Below are 20967 nucleotides of genomic sequence, written 5' to 3'. Positions count from 1 at the left end.
TCGGCTCAACGTCAGCATGCCCCACCCTCACCTCGTCCTCTCGCCTCGCCGGTGTGCTTCAACACAGGATGACCAATGCCCCTCTTGGTTTCATTCGGCGCGTCTGAAGAAGACGTTATCAGCGAGGACGTTATTGCCGACGACTCCATGTCCTTGGCGGCGTCTGATACGGAAGAGTGGGGAAATTCCGGCGATGAGCCCAGAGTCCCTCCCCCCTCTCAAGATCAGAGGCCGAAGCCGGACGCCAAACTCATTCGTGTCCTGTCGAAAGCGGTGGAGGATCTGGGCCTTGAGTGGTCGGCTCCGGAAAAGCCTGCCCACGGCCTGTTGGACGAGTGGTACCTGCTGGGAAGCCGTCAACAATCCTGTCGCCAACACCCCGCCCCGTTCTTGCCTGCGGTTCATGACGAGCTCACCAAGACGTGGCGCGCCCCCTACTCGGCCCAGGTAAATCCCTCTACAGCAGCAGCTTTCACCACCGTTGATGGCGCTGACGACAAGGGATACAGCAAGCTCCCCCCTCTGGAGGAAGCGGTTGCTGCTCATCTGTGCCCGCCATCTGCCCTCGCATTGAAAGCCCATGCAGTGCATCCCTCTAAGCCCTGCAGGACCACCTCGGCACTCACCAACAGGGCTTATGCAGCGGCCGGCCAAAGACAGTTCGGCGCTGCATACAATGGCGGTTCTCCAGGTGTTTCAAGCCAAGCTTCTCATGGACGAGTCTGGCCAAGAACACCAGGAGGCTTTCAAAGAGCTGCGCACAGCGACAGATCTGGCTCTGCACGCCACGAAAGCAACGGCGCAGGCGATCGGCAAGACTATGGCCAGTCTGGTGGTGCTGGAGCGCCACCTATGGTTGAACCTCACTGAGATCAGGGACACTGAGAAAATGGCCTTCCTCGACTCACTGGTCTCGCTGAAAGGTCTGTTTGGCCCCGCTGTGGATGGGTTTGCAGAGAGGTTTTTGGAGGCTCAGAAGACGTCGCAGGTGCTGCGTCACTTCTTCCCCAAGCGCTCTGGCCCAGCGGCTGCGAGCCGCCAGAAGAACCTCGCCACTCAGCCTGCAAAGCCAGCGCAGCCTCAGCCCCAACGCAAATCTGAGCCTGTGCTGCAACAGCACTCCCGGACAGCGAAACGCTTCCCCTTCCCGAAGCATCAAGGTCCCCGCCTACGAGTTGTGCTGGACCCCAAGCCGCCTAAGCCGTCCTAATGTGCCAGAGAGAAGGAGGAGGGGCTCTGTTCTTGCCTCGGCCGGAACGCCCTGAAAAACAGCTCGCTTTCATTCTCCATCCCTCTGAGCACCTCTGAGCAATGGAGTTCCGTTTCCAGTGGGTCACGTCCTGCAGGTGCAGCACGTACCCGAATGTTTTACCGCTGTGATAGCAGACCCACATACATTCAAACTTCTGCTCCGGACAACGAAGCACTCGTTCTCCGACAGGAGGTGCAGACGTTGCTTGCAAAAGGCACTGTGGAAATAATGCCCCAGCGAACAGCAAGTCAGGCTTTTACAGCCACTACTTCCTCGTCCCAAAGAAAGATGGCGGGTTCAGACCCATTCTGGATCTCAGGCGTCTGAACCCCTCGCTTATGCGCCGGTCGTTCAAGATGTTAACTATAAAACAGATCCTCGCGCACATTTGCCCCAAGGACTGGTTTTTGACTGTGGATCTGAAATATGCATACTTTCACATTCACATAGCCCCCCATCACAGATCGTTTTTGAGATTCGCGTTCGAGGGAGTGGCCTATCAGTACACAGTCCTTCCGTTTGGCTTGTCTCTGGCCCCGCACACTTTCATGAAGTGCGTAGACGCGGCTCTTTCCCCTCTGAGACAGATGGGAATCCGTGTTTTGAACTACCTCGACGATTGGCTGGTTCTAGCCAGGTCAGAATGGGAGTTGGCTGCTCACAGAGAGCTGTTACTCAGCCACTTGGAGCGCCTTGGGTTGATCATCAACCCGCTCTAGAGTCAGTTGTTACCCAGGCAGCGAGCGGTCTTTCTGGGAACAATTTTAGACTCCGCCCAAATGAGGGCATGGGTTACGCTGGAACGATCCCTGACTATTCAGCGATTGGCGGCGTCTCTCAAACCGGGGACGACACACCCACTAAAGGTTTTTCAAAGGTTGCTTGGCCTTATGGCGCCGCTGCCTCTGTGATTCCTCGCGTCACTTCAGGGTTTTCCAGAGGATGCTCAGCCTCATGTCGGCCGCTTCGTCTGTGATTCCTCTGGGCCTGCTTCACATGCGGCCCCTTCAGTTCAAGCTCAAAGCCCGCGTTCCACCCCACGCCTGGTGCCTGGGGCAGTTTCCTGTCAGGGTAGACCACCGCTGTATCAAGGCTGTGGCCCCCTGGACGACCTCTCACCTGTTCCAAACAGGAATGAGGTTAGGCATGACCTCCAGAAGGAAGGTAGTCAAGACTGACGCTTCCAACTCAGGTTGGGGCGCTCTGTTGGAGGGCAATCTGGCGTTCGGCTCCTGGTCAGCCCCAGAGCAACGCCTGCATATCAACTGCCTAGAAATGTTGGCGGTTTTCTTAGCCCTAAAAACCTTCCTTCCAGCCTTGAAAGGGCACCACGTCTTGGTCCGGTCAGACAGCATGACGGTGGTGGCTTATATCAATCACCAAGGCGATCTCAGGTCACACACTCTTTGCAGGATGGATCGTCGCCTCCTCTTTTGGGCACACAAAGAACTCCCCTCGCTAAGGGCGGTTCATGTGCCGGGCAGTTTGAACCTTGGCGCAGACATGCTGTCCAGAGGCAAGGTAGCCCCGGGCAAATGGGCGCTACACCCTCAAATGGTTCAAGAGATCTGGTCAGTCTTCGGGAGGGCAGAGGTCGACCTCTTTGCCTCAGAAGACAACTCATACTGCCCAACATATTTTTCGATACAGCGAGATGCTCTGGCCCACGATTGTCCCAGTGCTCGCCTATACGCTTTTCCCCCGATCGCCCTGATTCCTCAGGTTGTCTGGCGGGTTAGGGAGACCAAGTGCTCTCTCCTCCTAGTGGCCCCGCTCTGGAGGAACCAGGCCTGGTTCCCGGAGCTAGTGAAGCTCTCAGCAGCAGCCCTGTGGCCCATTTTGCTGAGGAGGAACCTTCTCTCACAGGCGAAAGGCATGATTTGGCATCCCCGGCCGGAGCTGTGGAGCCTTCATGTATGGTGCCTCAACGGGGCCTTAATCAGCTCCCAGCGAGAGTGAACAATACCATTTTGGAGGAGAGAGCGCCGTCGACAAGACGGCTTTACAGCCAAAAATGGTCGGTCTTCCTTATCTGGTGTTCTGCACGGGGTTTGGACCCGATATCATGTAACGTGTCCGACGTGCTAACCTTTTTGCAAGAGCTGCTGGGTAAGGGGTGTGCCCCCTCCATGCTCAAAGTATATCTGCCAGCTATCGCAGCAAACCATTCTCTCGAAGCTGGCCATTCAATCGGCAGGAACGACCTGATCGTTAAGTTCCTGAAGGGTGCACGGAGGCTGAATCCTCTTCGCCCTCAGACTGTGCCGTGGAATTTTGCTCTTTATTGTATGTGGGTCCGCTATCACAGCGGTAAAACATTTGGGTACGCGCTGCACCTGCAGGGCGTGACCCACTGGAAATGAAACTCCATTGCTCAGAGGTGCTCGGAGGGATGGAGAATGAAAGCAAGCTGTTTTTCGGGGGGCGTTCCGGCCGAGGCGAGAACAGAGCCCCTCCTCTTTCTCTCTGGCGCATCAGGACGGCTTAGGCGGCTCGGGGTCCAGCACAACTCGTGGGCGGGGACCTTGACGCTTCGGGAAGGGGAAGCGTTTCGCCATCTGGGAGCACTGTTGTAGCCCAGGCTGTCGATCAGCGCCTCGTGTCTTGAGTTTGGGCCTAATGACTGTAAGGTCCTAAAACCAAGACATGGTTATGTTCCTAAGGTGCTCTCAATTCCATTCAAGCTCAGGTGATCTCCCTATTGGCGCTCCCCGTTACAGATGGTGAGCAGGGTCCAAACATGCTCTGCCCAGTGAGGGCTCTGAGAGTATACCTGGAGCACTCTAGCCTGTTTAGGCAGACAGAGCAGTTATTCGTTTGCTTTGTAGGCCACAATAAAGGACTGCCAGGCGCTTATATACAGGTCGGCTCCACCCTTTCTGGCGGGCTAAAGTGCCATTGGTTTGTGCAGCTACACAAACCTGAACAAATCAGGCTTCAGTACAGAGTAAAACAGGAGTTTTCCCCATACACAACGCTCATTCCCTTATCTCAGGGAACCGAGGTTACGTGTTTTCTTTGCGCTCAAAAAGTATTCTTGTAGCTTCGCAAAACTGAAGTTGAGCCACTGATGTCACAAGGACTGTTTTACCAATGTCCTTACTACGTTTCTGGATCTGGGGACATTACAGTTGCGTACGTTGCTGTCTATGGAGGGTCAGAGAGCTCTCAGATTCCATCAAAAATATCTTAATTTGTGTTCTGAAGATGAACGAAGGTCTTACGGGTTTGGAACGACATAAGTGTGAGTAATTAATGACATAATTTTCATTTTTGGGTGAACTATCCCTTTAATTAAAGAGTCATGAATCATTAATTGAAATAAATGTGCTCTGTAACAGGCGAAAATAACCTTAACCCAACTTTAACTTGTCAATGCTGGCAAATGACCATGGTATAAGCGGGATAATGCATGACTAGCTGTGTGCATTAAATGTTTTAAATGCACTCCACTTTGTTTATTAAAATTTTGTAAGTCTATTAAAATTGTAAGTCTATTACTTACATTTGACAGTTGTAAATGATCTTTAGAATTTATAGGTTATAAGTTGACCTTGCTCAATTCGCACAGTATAAGCACACTAAAAAGACAAGAATGTGCTACAGTTGGAAAAACTGTATTCAGAAACTCTGAAAAACATACATACATGCAAGAATTTAAGTCTAATGTACATTTGCTAAGCATCGCAATTGACCTATCAGTAATCCCCACCCCCTTAGTTACTGTTGCTCACTCGGACAAACAAACAGAGTTGCTCACTATCTTACAATGACAGCTGTCAGTGAAAATCTTCTTCCGAGGTGGTTTTGTTAAATTTGGGACACAGATGGACCTTTAAGTGGGACTTAAATATGCCATGAGGGCCTTTCGCACCGCGGAACCTTTTCATAGTACCAGAACTAATAGTGGAACTACCCACTTTTTGGCGTTTTCTAATCTAATCGTGACGTAAGTAGACATTGATTGGCCAATGACAAGCATGACGCGTCGCCATGGAAACAATAAGGCGATATATTTAAAAAATAATGGTCGCCTAAAAAAACTCACGCTGGGGGCTCAGCTAGAATATTTTAAACTCACGTGCGAAAGGGTTAAATGGTACTGGGAAATAGTTCGCGCAAAATCGTCCCAGTACTTTGGTACTGTACATTTAGTTCTGGAACTAAAGCGGTGCGAAAGGCCCTGTGGAGGGATATATAAAAGATATTAAAATATATATGTAAAAATACAGATCACAATACAAACGGGAGAATTATGTTACGGTCGTCACGATCGCAATGACAACATCCCGGATCAACACCGTTCATATACTGCAGAGTAAGATAAAATTAATTTACATTTAACCAGATTAATATGGAGAGGCACTCTAATATAGACCTTCGTTTATTTTGACTTTCACTGCATGGTACATAACTTGAGAACAGTTCACTATTAAGGTTTGTACATTAGCATGGACTCACTAACTTTAACGCTAACGTTAGCTAGTTTTAGCCAGAGATACCTTGCTGAAGCGGATCAGGAGCCGATCACGTGCGCAAAGTGTGCGCTTCACTTTGAAACAAGCAGCACAAACAGACTTGATAAGTCATATTACGCTTTCGGTTTTAATTCGTTTGACGGTTACTTGCAAAACAATGGCGTGAAACACAACATTAAAGAACTTTTATGTTATATGAGAAGTATAAATATATCTTCGGTTTATGAAACTGTGGCGGGCGCCACAGTCTAGTTAATGAATGGGAAACACTGGCCTATCCTCTCAGGATACCTGGAATTAGTGTTACAAGTACCCTAGGGACATCGTTTTTCCATTTTTGTAGCATAAACACCATCAAACCGATGAAAGCTTCAAATCTTCCAATGTTTCTCTATGGCGCTGAAACCTAAAGATGTCTGAGTTCCGCTCCCCTGATACTCGACTGCCATTGGCTCATCTGCATTCGAGGGGAGGGGATTACCGATAGGTCAATTATGTGTACTTACCGAAGATTACACAACCCTCTTAATGATGTAGTGTTACAAGTACCCTAGGCACATCGTTTTTCCATTTTTGTAGCATAAACATCATTAAACCGATGCGAGCTTCGGATCTTCCAATGTTTCTCTATGGCGCTGAAACCTAAAGATGTCTGAGTTCCGCTCCCCTGATACTCGACTGCCATTGGCTCATCTACATTCGAGGGGAGGGGATTACCGATAGGTCAATTATGTGTACTTAACGAAGATTACACAACCCTCTTAATGATGTCCTCAAAAAACAGTCTGTTTAACCTGAAAGAGTGTCCATAGGAGTCACTTAGTCAAACATTTACTCTAGGAAGTCATTATGGTGTTGATAAACTGAGTTTGTAGAATAACTACATGAGCGCGGGGGCATGAGGGATTGGGTGGGGGTGAAGAAGCATGACAGTTTTCAGTGCTGAGTACATCAACAACTGTTAAAACAGAATGGAACAAACAGCGTCCGCCCAAAAGCTAAATAAACTGTCTGTTGCTCTTGGATGCAAACAGAGCCAACAGCAAACAGCGCTTTCACGAGAATCCAAATACACCAGGAATACTGTAATATATCCGTAACATACTGAAATATATCTGTAATGTACTGTATGATAGCATAAGCACGTAAAACCATATGCTTTACAGACAAACATCTAAGGCATAGGGCCATAGAAGAGTTTGGAATCAAGTCCTCAAATATAAGAGATGTGGAGAAACCACCACAGACATCAGGACTAGATCTTAGTGGTTTCAGCTGCTAATGTGTTTTGGGTGACTGCTTACTGACCAAGTAGTATCTATGACTTTTGGCTCAGGTTCCTCCTTCAGTGCAAAGGGCTGTTGACACCAATGACGATAACTACACCTATAAAATGTTAACAGTCGTTCTAATTTTACGAGAATAGGGACATCCACACCACAACTATAACGATGACTGCGCAGAGTAACGATATTGTTGGAATCATTTTCAGAACAATTTTTTCAGCTAATGAGCGATAAAAACAATCGGATTTACACACAATCCATTTAAAGCAAATGATATCATGACTGTATCGCGAGCTTGAAGTAAACAAAACGTTATCGTCCATTGGTGTGGACGTTAATATAATTATAGTTATACTTGTTGTTATCATTTTTGATGTAAACAGGCCTTAGGTCCATGGGATTTTCTGTTTATTTTATGGTCTGCTGAACAAAAAAATAAGGGAGAACCTACTGTGAAACTGCTTCAACAAAAGTTAAAAAGGGTGAATTGCATGAAATTACTACAAACATTTTACTGTATTACTGCATCCATATTACTGATCCTGATCATGTATCTATAGAATGACTCAATTGCCTGCTGGAAAATTCATCTTAAGATGATGCTGTCTGTGTTTTAGAGCATTTTAGCGTGTATCTAGATGGCCCATGTTCATAAATCCAGCTTAACCACAACTTTGGTTTATTGCTGGTCCAAAATGTTCTACAAGCTTGGTACAGATGGTCCTAAGTTGGTTTTTACAGGAGGCTTTGATGACTCCACGCCAAAGGAAATGGCTTTGGTTTTTGCATCAGTTTACATTTCCTGAGCCTCACACTTACTCAATAGCAGTTTTAGTGAAGCACATTAACAGTTTGCAGAGCTCGCAAAATTTCAAGATCCCTGGTAGCCCTTCGGGCAGGCATTCTTCAGATTTTGGTAGCCCAAAAATGAATTTAACTAGCCCGAATAAAAGATATTGGATTTTTTCTTCAAATAACAAGTCAAGAGAGTAGGGGTGCAACAGATCACAAATCTCACGGTTCGGATTATATTACATTATCATATCACATTTTGAGTCACAGATCGGATCATTTTTCAGATGAGCAAAAAAAATATGGTTATTTGTTATTGAAGTAACACTTATTATTTAAAGAACAATTTACTACTTCGATACCACAGCAAAAACTAGTAGCATATAGGGATGTAACGATTCACTCAACTCACGATGTGAAATTATTCACGATACTGATTTCACAATACAATTTTCTCACAATTTATTTTCTCACAAAATCACAAAGGATTTTTTAAAATCCTCGACTTCATATTAAACCCATTTAAAAATCATAATTAAGCATAATTGTGAATTCACAAACGCTATGATTTAATTAAATAATTATATGCGATGCAGTTCTAGTACAGTATATGCGCTTTAATTATTTACATGTGTGTAGGTTAAGTACGCGTGTGTAGGTGTTGCGTCACACAGCGGCTCCGTTCACAGTAGTTCCAACCATATGATTTCTTGCTTTTGATACTTTATTTTAACTAATTATTATTGCCTCATTGCTATTATGTATTTTAAGTAATTTTAAAGGCTATTGTTCACTTACATCTATTTTTATTACCACAAAAAAATTAATTATAATTATAGGGCCCTATAAAATCCATTTTATTTCCAAATTCATTTTTTTTTCCATTTTCATTTTTCTATACTCCGTTTTAATGGTTAAATTCAATTTTATTAATCAAAAAGCCTGTCTAATTAATTTAGTTTTACAGATTTATCTTTACCAAATTCTGTTTTCCATTATTTTCTGGATTCCATTTTAATGGTTCCATTAAATTTTAATAATCAAAAGCATCTCCAAATAATTGATTTTATAAAAAAATAAAAAAATAAAAAACATTTTTTTTTCTTTTTTTTTCAGAAATACTGCACATTTACATGCACGTGCAATTTCTTTCTCCACTGTTAGAGACATGAAAATACTTGCCGATATAGTTATTTTGAGATAATTTTGCGTGTGTCCGTTCAAGCGAAAAAGGAATCAATTCTGTTTCAGGAAACAGTCCTCCATAAAATGCGCTGGACAACAGTGTTGTAAATACAACTTAACCACTGATTTCTAGTCGTGTACATGGAGTTTCTAGTCTAGTTCGCTTTCACAACAAAACAGCGTCACACACGGCAGCCTAGAGTGAGCGGAGGCCGGCTTGAGTGAAGAATATCTCTTTGGATTTGAGACTTTAGTCTTTGCAACTTTACAGATCTTCTTTATGCACCAAGAGCTTGTAACACTCCAAAGAGAAAGGGAAAATTGAAATCGTATCATATGACCCCTTTAAAACGCTTGAATGTTTAAATTGGTAAGACTTAGAAACACGTGTAAATGATAAACTATGATCCGTTTCACCCCTACAAGTGAGTGAACAACGCGAATCAAGGAAGGGATTTTATATCACTATTCAAGATAGCCCGTCGGGCTGGGCAGTTATATATTTTGGTAGCCCGACTGGAAAACACAATAGCCCCGGGACGTCGGGCTAGCGATTTTGCGAGCCCTGGTTTGACATTATATTGACATCTTCTCCAGTTTATGAGTTAGATTTTATGAGACTGGCTATTTAAAGAGTTTGCTTAGTCCTGGATTTGATGAGGAGCTACACACTGCCCCTCAAAGCGGTGAGCGTCCACTGCAACACAAAGTCACACGGGGAAGCCTGAAGAAAATTCAGCAGACCATCACGACTGGACAAAATACCCCAAAAATCTTTTCCACTAGACTGAACATTGAGGCTCTTGATGCTTACACATTTACCCACCAGATTATTAATAGAAAATAAAAACTTTGTTTCCATAGCAACAGTTATAGTCCATATGGAAAGTGTCTCCTCTTGTTGCCAAGACAACCAACCCACGGTGAACTCGCAGTTGAACGATGTAGAGCTGTTGATCTATCCCCAAACAAGCCTGGACAACATACAAAGCTGACCTTAAGAACAGAGTTTGGCTAATATTGAAATTGTGAGATTTGAGAAAGAAAATCTTGCTGGGATTAAGACTTTAAGGACTGTTTAAAACATTACATGTCTTTCTGTGTTCTCATTAAACCTACAGTATTTACAGCAGAGAACTCTAGACCAACTCTAGTTAAATAAATGAAAGCATAATTTCCCCTTCTCTCTGTTACTCTCGCTGCAGACATGAGCTCACAGAAGTTTCCAATAACATTGCTGTGTGCACTGAATCCAGGCTTGGGATACGGGCCCTGAATATTCCCACTCCTTTCACTGTATGAGAAGAGGTCAAGGGTCAACTTGCACGCCCGAAAACTAAACAAGCCCTAAAAATCAGTCCTTACAATGGCCCCCAGGCTTCGAGTAAAGCATGTGGAAGTGTTTAATGAATGACTAGGGTTTGGAACTGAGCACTGGTTCCTGTTTAGAACTGGTTCAGAAAAAAAAAAAACTTCCGTATTTTTTTGTTGCTGTAGATGGAAAATTATACTAAAATACTCTGACAGTGTTTTGGGAGAAGTGTTGCACCGCTACTGAATCTACAGTACCAGAACAAAAATTACATGCAGTTTGAATTAATAAAATGAAACGAAAACAAAAAAACAGACAATGACTCAGGAATTAGTCTCATTCAACTGAATAACTCAAATGGTTCTTTGCTCACTGAACCACAATTCATTTAATTAAGTCCAACACAAAATGGACAAAAAATTGTATGTGTACTTAATGTCGTGCACTTCAAAAGATTATAATTATTGACTGTTGTTCATGTGTCAATGACAATGAGTAGCTAACGATACATATAGAAAATAATATTGCTTTTATTTAGGAGTTAGGACCAAATGTGCAGGATGGAGGTTTTTTTTGTTTGTTTGTTTTTTTTCAAAAGTGCTAAACAAATCATTTAAAAAATAGCTAAAGAAACAAAACAGTAAGTGGGATCAGAACCAGAAAAATGGATATCTAAGAAAGCTTCTTTGCATTAATAAGCACTTTTTGTAAAATGGCCTGGACAGTTTCATATCAGAATGACAGCAACATATGAGCAGTTGTGGGAATTTTGTTGCTGCTTGTCAAATTGAGAATATCTGGTTTGTTTTAAGAGAGTCTTATTATAGACATTTATAGCTTTTTTCTCTGAAGTAATATTAGTCAAGGCTTCTTGCATCAAAAAAATACTCTGAATAAAACAGACCGTTTTTGCTACTATACCTTTAACACCTCTATTCGTAAATGAGCTATGTTATGATTGGATAATTTCCTAATGTAATCTGATTCGCAGAGTGGGCTGAGTACTAAATACTGAATGTTCCCTATTAAAAGTCCATTAAAAGCTTGCTTTCTTGATTGGCAAATGTTATGATCGTTTAACTTGGAACAAAAGAGAAGTGCCATGTCCGCATAGGTCAACACAAAAAAGTCCTCAGCACAAAATTGTAACACAATTCAATTCAGACAAGCTGATTAATGTCAGGAAGAAACAACCGCCATCAGCTCAAATGCAAACATCAGCGGTAGCTTTGTAGATGCTGAGTTGGAAGTAAAATGTTCTTATACTTACGTTCCCAAAACCTCTTTAAAGTCATAGATGTCCTTGATGCTCGACATTTTCTTTTTCCAAGAGTGTCCATCCTCTCCCAATGGCATTTTGCTACGGTCAATGTTGGATAAACTGAGAGAAGAAGAGGAAACCATTCAATTACTATGCTATGCAACACAATCCTACAGATTTTTCAGGCCAAATCTTACATTTTGTGACATGAAATTTCCCAGAAACGAACTCGGCTTCAGCTGAATTTCTAAAAACTTTGACCTATAGGGCAATTCACTTGGACTTTGACCTCACCATGTGGAAATATTCAGGTTTACATGACTGCAGTATCATTTAGCTACAAGTGTCACCTTAAGACACATGATGTGTCTTGCGCAGACACAGTGTTACTCACCTATCGAGAAGAAACAAAGCAACCTCGGCGTCCGATCGCAGGCCTTCCGCTCCTTGAGTTCTCTCCAGCGCTGGAAAGCTGATCAGATATTTACACGGGTCCGACTTCTTGCCTTATTGCCTTAAGCCTTCTTTTGTTCCGCAGACGTTTTCCTCTTTTGTTTTTTATCCGCCATCTCTATCTTTCTGTCGCTCGGCTTGCTAATGTCCATCCTGTGCACTGAACGCTCTCTCCTCCACATCATGAGTAGACACGCCCCTTACTGCTGATTGGCTACAAGTTTGTTTTGCTATTCGGCCCGAATCAGTTTTCTTAAGCGTTTTTGAAAAATCGCTTACCCCACCTTTAAGAACTTTTACTATGTGTAAACTGATCAGTATTAAGACACCATCATGTCAAAGCAAGTGCTCCGCATCTGTCTGTTTTTCCTTGAGTATTTCAAAGCAAGGGTTCTGACAACTACACACTTCTATAACCCAGGCGTGTTTTATTTAGCTCAGTCTTCAGTGAGACATGAGAGTGTAAACTAAGCTCAGTCAGCCGCAGCTACTTAAAGAATCTTGCAACACTTGTGTTTCCACATGGTTTTTTCTTTTATAGGTTGTTAGTTTGTACTGCACATACAAAGAAAAAGTTTAATTCTTAGCTGGTTACGCATAGTGGAAACTAATGATTGTATGTCTTAATTCAAGACACTAAGAAAAACTAATTTACCTGCTACTTACCTGTTCTATACCTGATCAAAGCTTCCACCTGGACAAAAATGGCTAAAGGACACCGTTAGGGGCCATTCATGCAGAAAACGTTTTTTTGTGCTTAAAAATGCAATACAGAGTCGTTGAATGAAAAAAAACCTGCAATGTTTAAAGACCAGTTTTTTTTTTTTTTTTTCTCTTTTTTTTTTTTTTAAGTTGAAGTGTTTTAACGTGAGCGTGGTGCTTTTAGAATGGAGTCTCAAACATGTCCATGTTTTTACAGAGAGAGAGAAAAAAACGTTCTGTGTGATGGAACACAGCAGACACCCAGCAAAACTTTCAGCTATAATTATATATGCAATATTGAATGGCTTATATTGACCAATCAGCATTAAATATCAGTATCGGAAACTGTATTAAAAACTAAACACATTAGACATTTAAAAACACTATTAAATTTATAACACTCATAAATGTAATCTTCAGTAAATCTCAAAATCAATATGCAATTTTCATACTGAACATTATAATGTTGTGATTGTAAATGTTGTAGAATATAGCATTTAGTAGGTTTTTATAATTTGACAATTTTATAATGTATTAAATCACTATATCACCATAACATGAACATAATTAGTGGTTTATTGCATTGGCCAGAATTTAATATTGGTGCATCCCTCAAATTTACAATATTACACTGAAAAGATACAATGTAATAGCTCTGGAATATTACAAGTAGAAATATCGGTTACGCTTTATTTTAAGGTGTCCTTGTTACTATGTAATTATACATTTAAGTACTGAGTAATATTAATTAACTACATGTACTTACTATATGGTTAGGATTAGGATAGGGGTTTGGCTTAGGGTTACTTGCATGTAATTATGCATAATAAATTGTTATTATAATAGTGCATGTAAAATGTGAAACCTTAAAATAAAGTGTTACCGAAATATTGCATGGCTTTCATAACAAAACCTAAAATGCGTGACTTTGTAAATCTTTAAATAGAGTTTTGCCATTTGATTTTCAACAGCACGATTCACGAGAAACAGCTTATGAGATGTGAATGTTACTTTCACTCCACGCAGCCGCAGGGATATCCTAAGATCAATACCAAAATAACATTTACGCAGCTTTGCACATGGGTCAAAGAGGAAAAAGGGTTTAAGCATAAAAACAATAAGTGTAATACTGCTTTAAATTGTTGTTTTTTCAAATTTAAAAAAAAAGTTTTCTGTTTAATTTAATTGCTATTTTGTTTTTGTTTTTCTGAGCAAATATCATACATGTTTCCCTGATTTACAGAAGAAACCCACTAAAATGTCATTCAGTGTAACAATCTTGTCAGCCATATTTACAACAAAAATCAATTTATGACATATTAAAAGACTAATTACTTTCACCCCAAATACTAACTAGTTGTAATTTTACATTTTTAAAATGTGCCACTATCCTAGGTTCGGCCCATTTTTTCAATAAAATTTTTTTACTCATTTAAAACACAATAAAATGTAATATGCTCCCTTATTCTTTTATATATTTTAATAAGTAGGCTTACAAGTCAGAATAAGCATGTTGTTTGAATTTTTACTTAAATCTTGTGTTACACTGAATGACAATGTAACATTATTTCAACCACATTTTGACATTTTATTCTCCAAAAACTTATTTGAAACCTTAAAAGTAGACACTTTACTTACATTTAATGTGCTTTCTATTGACATAAAATCACTTTTGTAAATTTCTTTTGATGCAGACATCTTAACATCTTTGACCCACATTCGGTCGCCCAGCAGGTCTGCAATCTTCAGCAATCACTTTCAGGAGAGACTCACGACTTGTTGGGTGGGGGTTTGTTGTGTCTGCTTTGTCTATATTCTTCGTGCTAAAAGTTGTCACATCAACTCAGGGAGATAGTTCATGCCAAACCATTTCATCTAATGTCAATCATAATGGTCTACTGTGCTGTTTTTGGCTATGTCTATTCTAACTTAAACACAATTGGTGGTCTACTGTATTATTTCTTTATGATGACAATGTTTCCATGGGAACCCGGCGATCCACAGTGCGTCTGGATCCAAATGGCAAGCTACTAGAGCAGCTGTGGTGGGATCTCGGTTGGTTTAGGCGTACAGTTTGGGTAAACACTCTAAACTGTTTAAATATGTGCATTTAGGGAGGGCTGTCTCTCCGGTAAACCTCTTTTAATTGTTTCTTAATCGGAGAAAGTACATTTCCTCTTTCCTAAAACAGAAGTTGTGCAAAATGAGGTAGCAATATTGGGTAATGTCACGGCCATGTTACACTGATAAGACATCTGAGCATTTAACGTTTGCTAGCATCAAAATTTAATTGCTTCAAAGTCATAGTTGAACCTGGCACACATTAAAGATAGTTCTGGGTTTAGTAAGTTAATAACGACAGCAACTGTGACATGCTGTAATTTGACAGAAAATAGATCAGACCTTTAGTTTATACAAAGCTCGTTTGTATCTCGACCTATTATTTTATGCAAAAATACATTAAAGATGCTATTCATACATACAATGAACACACTTCTTCTATAATGCACGGTTTTTCATTTCTGAATACAAATTTTGATAAAGTCAAATATGTCAGAGTGATCCTAACCTTGATGTGATAATGAAGAAAAAGCCTCATTAAAATAATGAAATTCTTGCAAAATGTGGTGCGACCAACAAAGCAATGTGACGCACACAATGTGCGAAAACATGCAGGAAATAAAAATGTGAAATGATATCAAAGAGAGGACCCATTAAGACTTCATGATCAATAAGTCTCTTGAAAGATCAGATAATTTGACCTTTTTATGGCATTACAAGTTTAGGTTGTAAATTGTCATATGGTACACAAACCAACTTATTTTTATTTGACGGTTACACCACATGACACGTCATTAAAAAAAAACTTTTTTTCATGAAAATGGTTTAAAAAATTTTTTTTTTTTTTCAAAAGCCTCAATAAACCAACATGAGTAACACATTTTCTTTATCTTGCATGATTTTTTATTCTTCTTCTGGAAAATTTTGACCCAAAAACAAACAAAAAAAAATTAATAAATTTCCTTACAATTGCCATTTATAGGATATTAATTGCATGTTGTCCCATAGACTTCCACTGCAGGCTGTATTTTAGTTCACTGTGTTAATATGGATTCACTACTAGGATGTAAAGCCACACAGACTAAACCCTTTTTTTAATGGGTAACATCAGACTTCTCACTAGACCGCAGGATGTAGTGTATTAGGAAATACTTGATGTCACAGCACAACTAAACTGAATCCACAAATATTGATTTCTCAAAGCGCTACGCTGCATTACTATGATAATTGAAATATGAACTGGTTCATAATTGCTACGATCACACTTTTGGTTTAAATACTGGAAATCTCTCTTAAAAATGGTATACATCCTTAAAACTTCTGCATTCCAGACAGATGACAACCCCACACAGCTAAAGACAGCAAAGAAAGAGTGCAGGAATTAAATGTGATGCTCAGGCTGACATCTAACATGGACACATGCAAAGAAGATGGGAGACATTCAATTCTCTCTATTGACAAACCCATTTTCTCATTGAGAATCACCAGAGCATCCAGACACATCCCTGAGTTAGACTAAACTTCATCCAAGACTCCCCAGGCAAGCAAAATATGAACATACACCAAAGATTTAAAGGCATCCCAAATCTCAGGCAAGAAGTTTTAAGAGTCGTATACATAGGCACCATATATCATGACAAAGGTATTTGCATCACTGTGCATGCAGGTCCAGTGGTAGAAAGGGTTTCAATTCATCGTTTGTTAGTGTGGAACCAAGTAGAGGTCAAGAAATAGATTGTAGATGAGCTATGAACTAACCCACATAGAAAGGAGAATCAAAAGGCAAGCTTGAAGGATTGAAAACAGACACATCCATACACAACGCTACCATCTAGATCATCATGCAGCATTCAAAATGTGGAATTCATCAGACAGACGATGGAGATACTCACTGGTTTCCCATGGCTGCTCAGAAGAGGACAGAAGAGATACAGAGTGACACCTAAACCTTTAGCAGGTCGGAACAGTGTCACACCACACTCAGAACGATTCATGATTCGTGCTAATAGAGTCTGTCATGGGCGTTTATGACCACAAACTGCGCTTCCCCTTTTAAGGTGAGCTATCTAACCATAACATAATTCAAACTCAGGAAGTATAGAGCTTACATACACACAGCGGTAACCTTAGCGAGTCTTCTCTCACCCTAAAAAAAAGGCCTCCACTTCAGGATGTGCGAAAACAAGCTATATAATGACTTGCTTTATCTGTTTATAAGGTTCCAAAATCAACATTGGTCAGTGATTATTAGAACTACGCCAGAAATCAAACGAATCAACATACCCCCAAATTGGGGAAGCTCATAACGACTCAAATGTGGGTCTGTTCTTCACACATAGCATCTCAATATACAGTGCAAAAGCCGTATGGACTCATTTTATGGTGCTTGATTTATTTTTGTTTGTTATTTGTGGAGCTTAATAGACTTATGATCTGTTGCAAAATAGGGCTGGGTTGACAACACCTGTTAATCAATTTTAATCGATCTTCATTTTGATTATAACATATTTAATGTTTTCTTTTGAGGCAGTTTCAGAACTTCACTGCTGTTCAATGTCCATAGCTTGTTAGACAACAAGAGAATATTTGCTGTATATATATATGTACAATATTTTTACTGTTAGTGATGTCTTATTTAATGTATGATTGAATAATTTTGTCATGAAAACCAGTTCCCTAAAAACTGGTTCCCTCCCTGTACAGTTCCTACAGCTTTAGTTGGTAGAAATTATTTTCCCTATGAAATATTGACATGTACTATATCTGATATATATTTAAATTAATCAGGCAGAATCACGATTGGAATCGAATCAAGTGTGAATGGAATCGTGAAGTATGTGTGCCAATACCCATAAAGATTCTCTAGAATAAAATAATGCCAGAATTTTAATTATTTCACCCAAACATGAAATCCGACTGAACCTCATGCTGATCCAAAAACCTGTATGACTTTCTTGTGAGGAACACAAAGATGATATTTCAAAGAATATTTTAACATGTTTTGCCCATACAATGAAAGTCACTGGGCTCCCATGACTTCCACCGCATGAGCAAAAACCACTTTTGTTTTCCACAGAAGAAAGAAAGTCATTCAGGTTTGGAATGACATAAGGGTGAGAAAATGATGACAGAATTTTCATGTTGGTTGCACTGTCTCTTTAAGCATGGATGAGATGCTTACAGATACACAAATGCCATATGGTTGCTTGCGACAAACAACCCATCAAGTGTGTGATCCACATGTTATTTGCACACAGATACAAAGTTCAGCTTTTAATTACAGCATATGACTTGCTTTATAACAAAATGCTGTATTTTGTTTATTTTTATTAATGTGCAAATAGCTCCGTCAAAGCACAGCGCGCTCGACGTGACTCTAAAGGGAAGTGAATGCCGCGGGAAAGCACAGGGAAGTTCAGCTGCCGCTTTGTTACTGTTTTAGAACACTTATAATGCAGTGATAACTGTGACTTTATTTCCTTCTACAGCCTAGTACAGAACTGCACAACTGACTGCACAAACGAGGGCTTTGCAAAGCATGCTGCTTGTAACCAGCCCTAACATTAATGCGTCTATCTGCACATCACAGTCACATTCTGACTGTCAGAGCAGCCCACAACGACTGATAAAGGCTTGGTCTATTCTAGTACACCAACTGGTCAAATAATAGACTGTTACCAACAACATCTGAGATTATTAATTGCTATTATAAAACCGGCAGGCTGTCTGATCCCTAAGAATGTTCAAATGAGGAAATCAAACAGCCAAAATGCTTTAAATAATGCCAACACTGGCTGTGGCAAAGAGGAGGAAGTATCACAAGAATGCAGAAAATAAATGCTAATGGACTGAAAGAGAAAGGGCACACATGTGGAACTACTTGACTGACTGGTTAAAAGAAACAGATGCTATATTCAGATAAGATAACACTGATTAAACTAAAACATCAAGCATTTTTTTCAGTCTATTAGAAGCAAGCTTTGTCCTTTTATGGTCAAATACATTGAAGTGTAGTTTCATATATTTTAAAGAGATTGTGAAATACATTTATTTAGTTTTTCTCTAAAGTCATAAGTTATTGATCATTTGTATTAGGATGCACAATATATTGGAGGTCATACTGGTATTGTTCATTTGTAATGTTAGTGTTATCTCTCAGATATGAAAATTATATATGATATTCAAAGAATTTTAAAGGTCAGGCATTTGTAACTGCTTCAAAGTAGGCTATATTTGGTCAATAATTTTGAAGTGTGGGGGGGGCTACAACTTCTTGTAAAAAGAAAATACGTTGTTTCTTTTTTTCAGTTTATTTGCTTCCTACAGCTAAGGTGTTTATTTATTTGTTAAATTAAAGCAGTTGTACATTATATGTTTGATATAGTTTGAAGTGCTTGGATTCAATGAGCCTTTAGTTTTTCTAATAAAGCTCACAAAAATGTATATCAAGATTTAGATTTATCTGCTGATATGTTGGTTAGCAGCTTCCATATCTAAAGAATGGAAAGAAAAAAATCTATATCAATGCATCCCTATTTTTTTAATAATCTCACGACCTTTACAATTAAACAGGCCATTTTTTGCTGCTTTAAGGCTTTTTTTTTTGTAAATGTTTGTCAAATGAAATACATCACTTTGCTAAGCAATTTTACTCATGTGTTGTAGTTTTGCGGTCAGGTTTGATGGTTTTTAACTGCCACTTTTGAGGAAACAGCCTGAATTAAACATTCTGACAAAGTCATAATAACAGTTATGAACACCATTACAGTAAAGATGTCAATGTGGAATGACATGGATTGACATCAAATCAGTGTTAGTGGCACTAACAAATACTGAGTGACTGATAAACAGTTGATAATTTGCTGAAATGTTCACTAGTCTGATGTCAGAATGTTGCGGAAGTTCAAAAGAGTCATTTTTGCAATTTAGTATCATTAAATGCTGCAGGGATATGTTTTCAGTTTTTCAATAAAAACAGAAAAATATATTTTTGAATATATCTGAAAGCAAGAAGCTGATGCATCATAATGACAATGTAAAATAAAAAATAGATATATAAATATATATTGTTTCTCATCTCCATCCATTGTATACTATCAAACCATCAGCTGTCAAAGTTTTAGTGCATTCAAAGACCTATAGGAGTGGTTGACCACATCCTCTGATTGAGTGAGATAACTAACCCATCATACAGTCATGTAGAGACAACCAGCTAATACAAACTAAAACCGACTGTAAACTCTTAAGCTGTGGGACTAGCCTGCATTTGCAAGTGCATGGCATGCAGCAGTTATTGATCATGCACGCCTGTCCTCAACATTTCGTGTTAAACACAGCGTTCAAATGCAGTGGGTGTCGGTACCTGTGTATCGCAGGGGTGCAGAGGTGCAGAGGCGCGTCTCTGGCTGTAATCTGAACGCGGTGCGCTCGCACTGGTCTCGCGGAGATCTGACTGCTGCCGCTGCTGCTTCCTCCGGCTGACCCAGTCTCAGCGCGCCCTGACGTCACAGCGCCTCTGCTGCTCTGCGCCAATCAGATGAAAGAGATCGCTGACTCTCAGGTAAGGGGGGCGGGGTTATGTCTGTCGTAATCGGTGTTCCTAGAATTTGATTTTTATAGCTGGCATTATCTGATATCCATATTCCTCAGAGCTCAGGATGTGCTGATGGGGAAATGTGCTTAAGAAAATCTCTCTCCCTCGATCTCTTTCCGCTTATATAAAAGTACAGCTACAGTTACAACAGTGATATTGTGTAATGTTCTTACAATGTAAAATAGCTATTATATAAAATATAATTTATTCCTGTGATGCAAAGCTGAATGTTCAGCATCATTACTCCAGTCTTCAGTGTCACATGATCTTTCAGAAATCATTCTAATATGCTGATTTGCTGATCAAGAAACATTTCTTTCTTTCTTTCTTTCATTATGTATTTATGCATTTATTTATTACCAGTGTTGGGGGTAACGCATTACAAGTAACGCGAGTTACGTAATCAGATTACTTTTTTCAAGTAACTAGTAAAGTAACGCATTACTTTTTAATTTACAAGATAATATCTGAGTTACTTTTTCAAATAAGTAACGCAAGTTACTTTTTTTTACCAATTTATTGATTGACAGCTCTCCTGTCCCCATGTTGAGAGAAATCAGATGTTACTGTAGTTCTAAAATAAATATGAATA

The 20967-nt window shown here is 40.2% G+C and overlaps 1 pseudogene; it reads right to left on the bottom strand.

The window, feature by feature from the left end:
* The window catches only part of LOC107699357 (calcium/calmodulin-dependent protein kinase type 1-like), a 75310-nt pseudogene extending 55056 nt beyond the window's left edge, over positions 1 to 20254 (bottom strand).
* Between the last annotated feature and the right edge of the window lie 713 nt (positions 20255 to 20967).

This window comes from Sinocyclocheilus anshuiensis, unplaced genomic scaffold (genome assembly GCF_001515605.1).
Source record: "Sinocyclocheilus anshuiensis isolate Anshui unplaced genomic scaffold, SAMN03320099.WGS_v1.1 scaffold42, whole genome shotgun sequence".
Taxonomy (NCBI): Eukaryota; Metazoa; Chordata; class Actinopteri; order Cypriniformes; family Cyprinidae; genus Sinocyclocheilus; species Sinocyclocheilus anshuiensis.
This window is presented reverse-complemented; position numbering and strand designations above follow the sequence as displayed.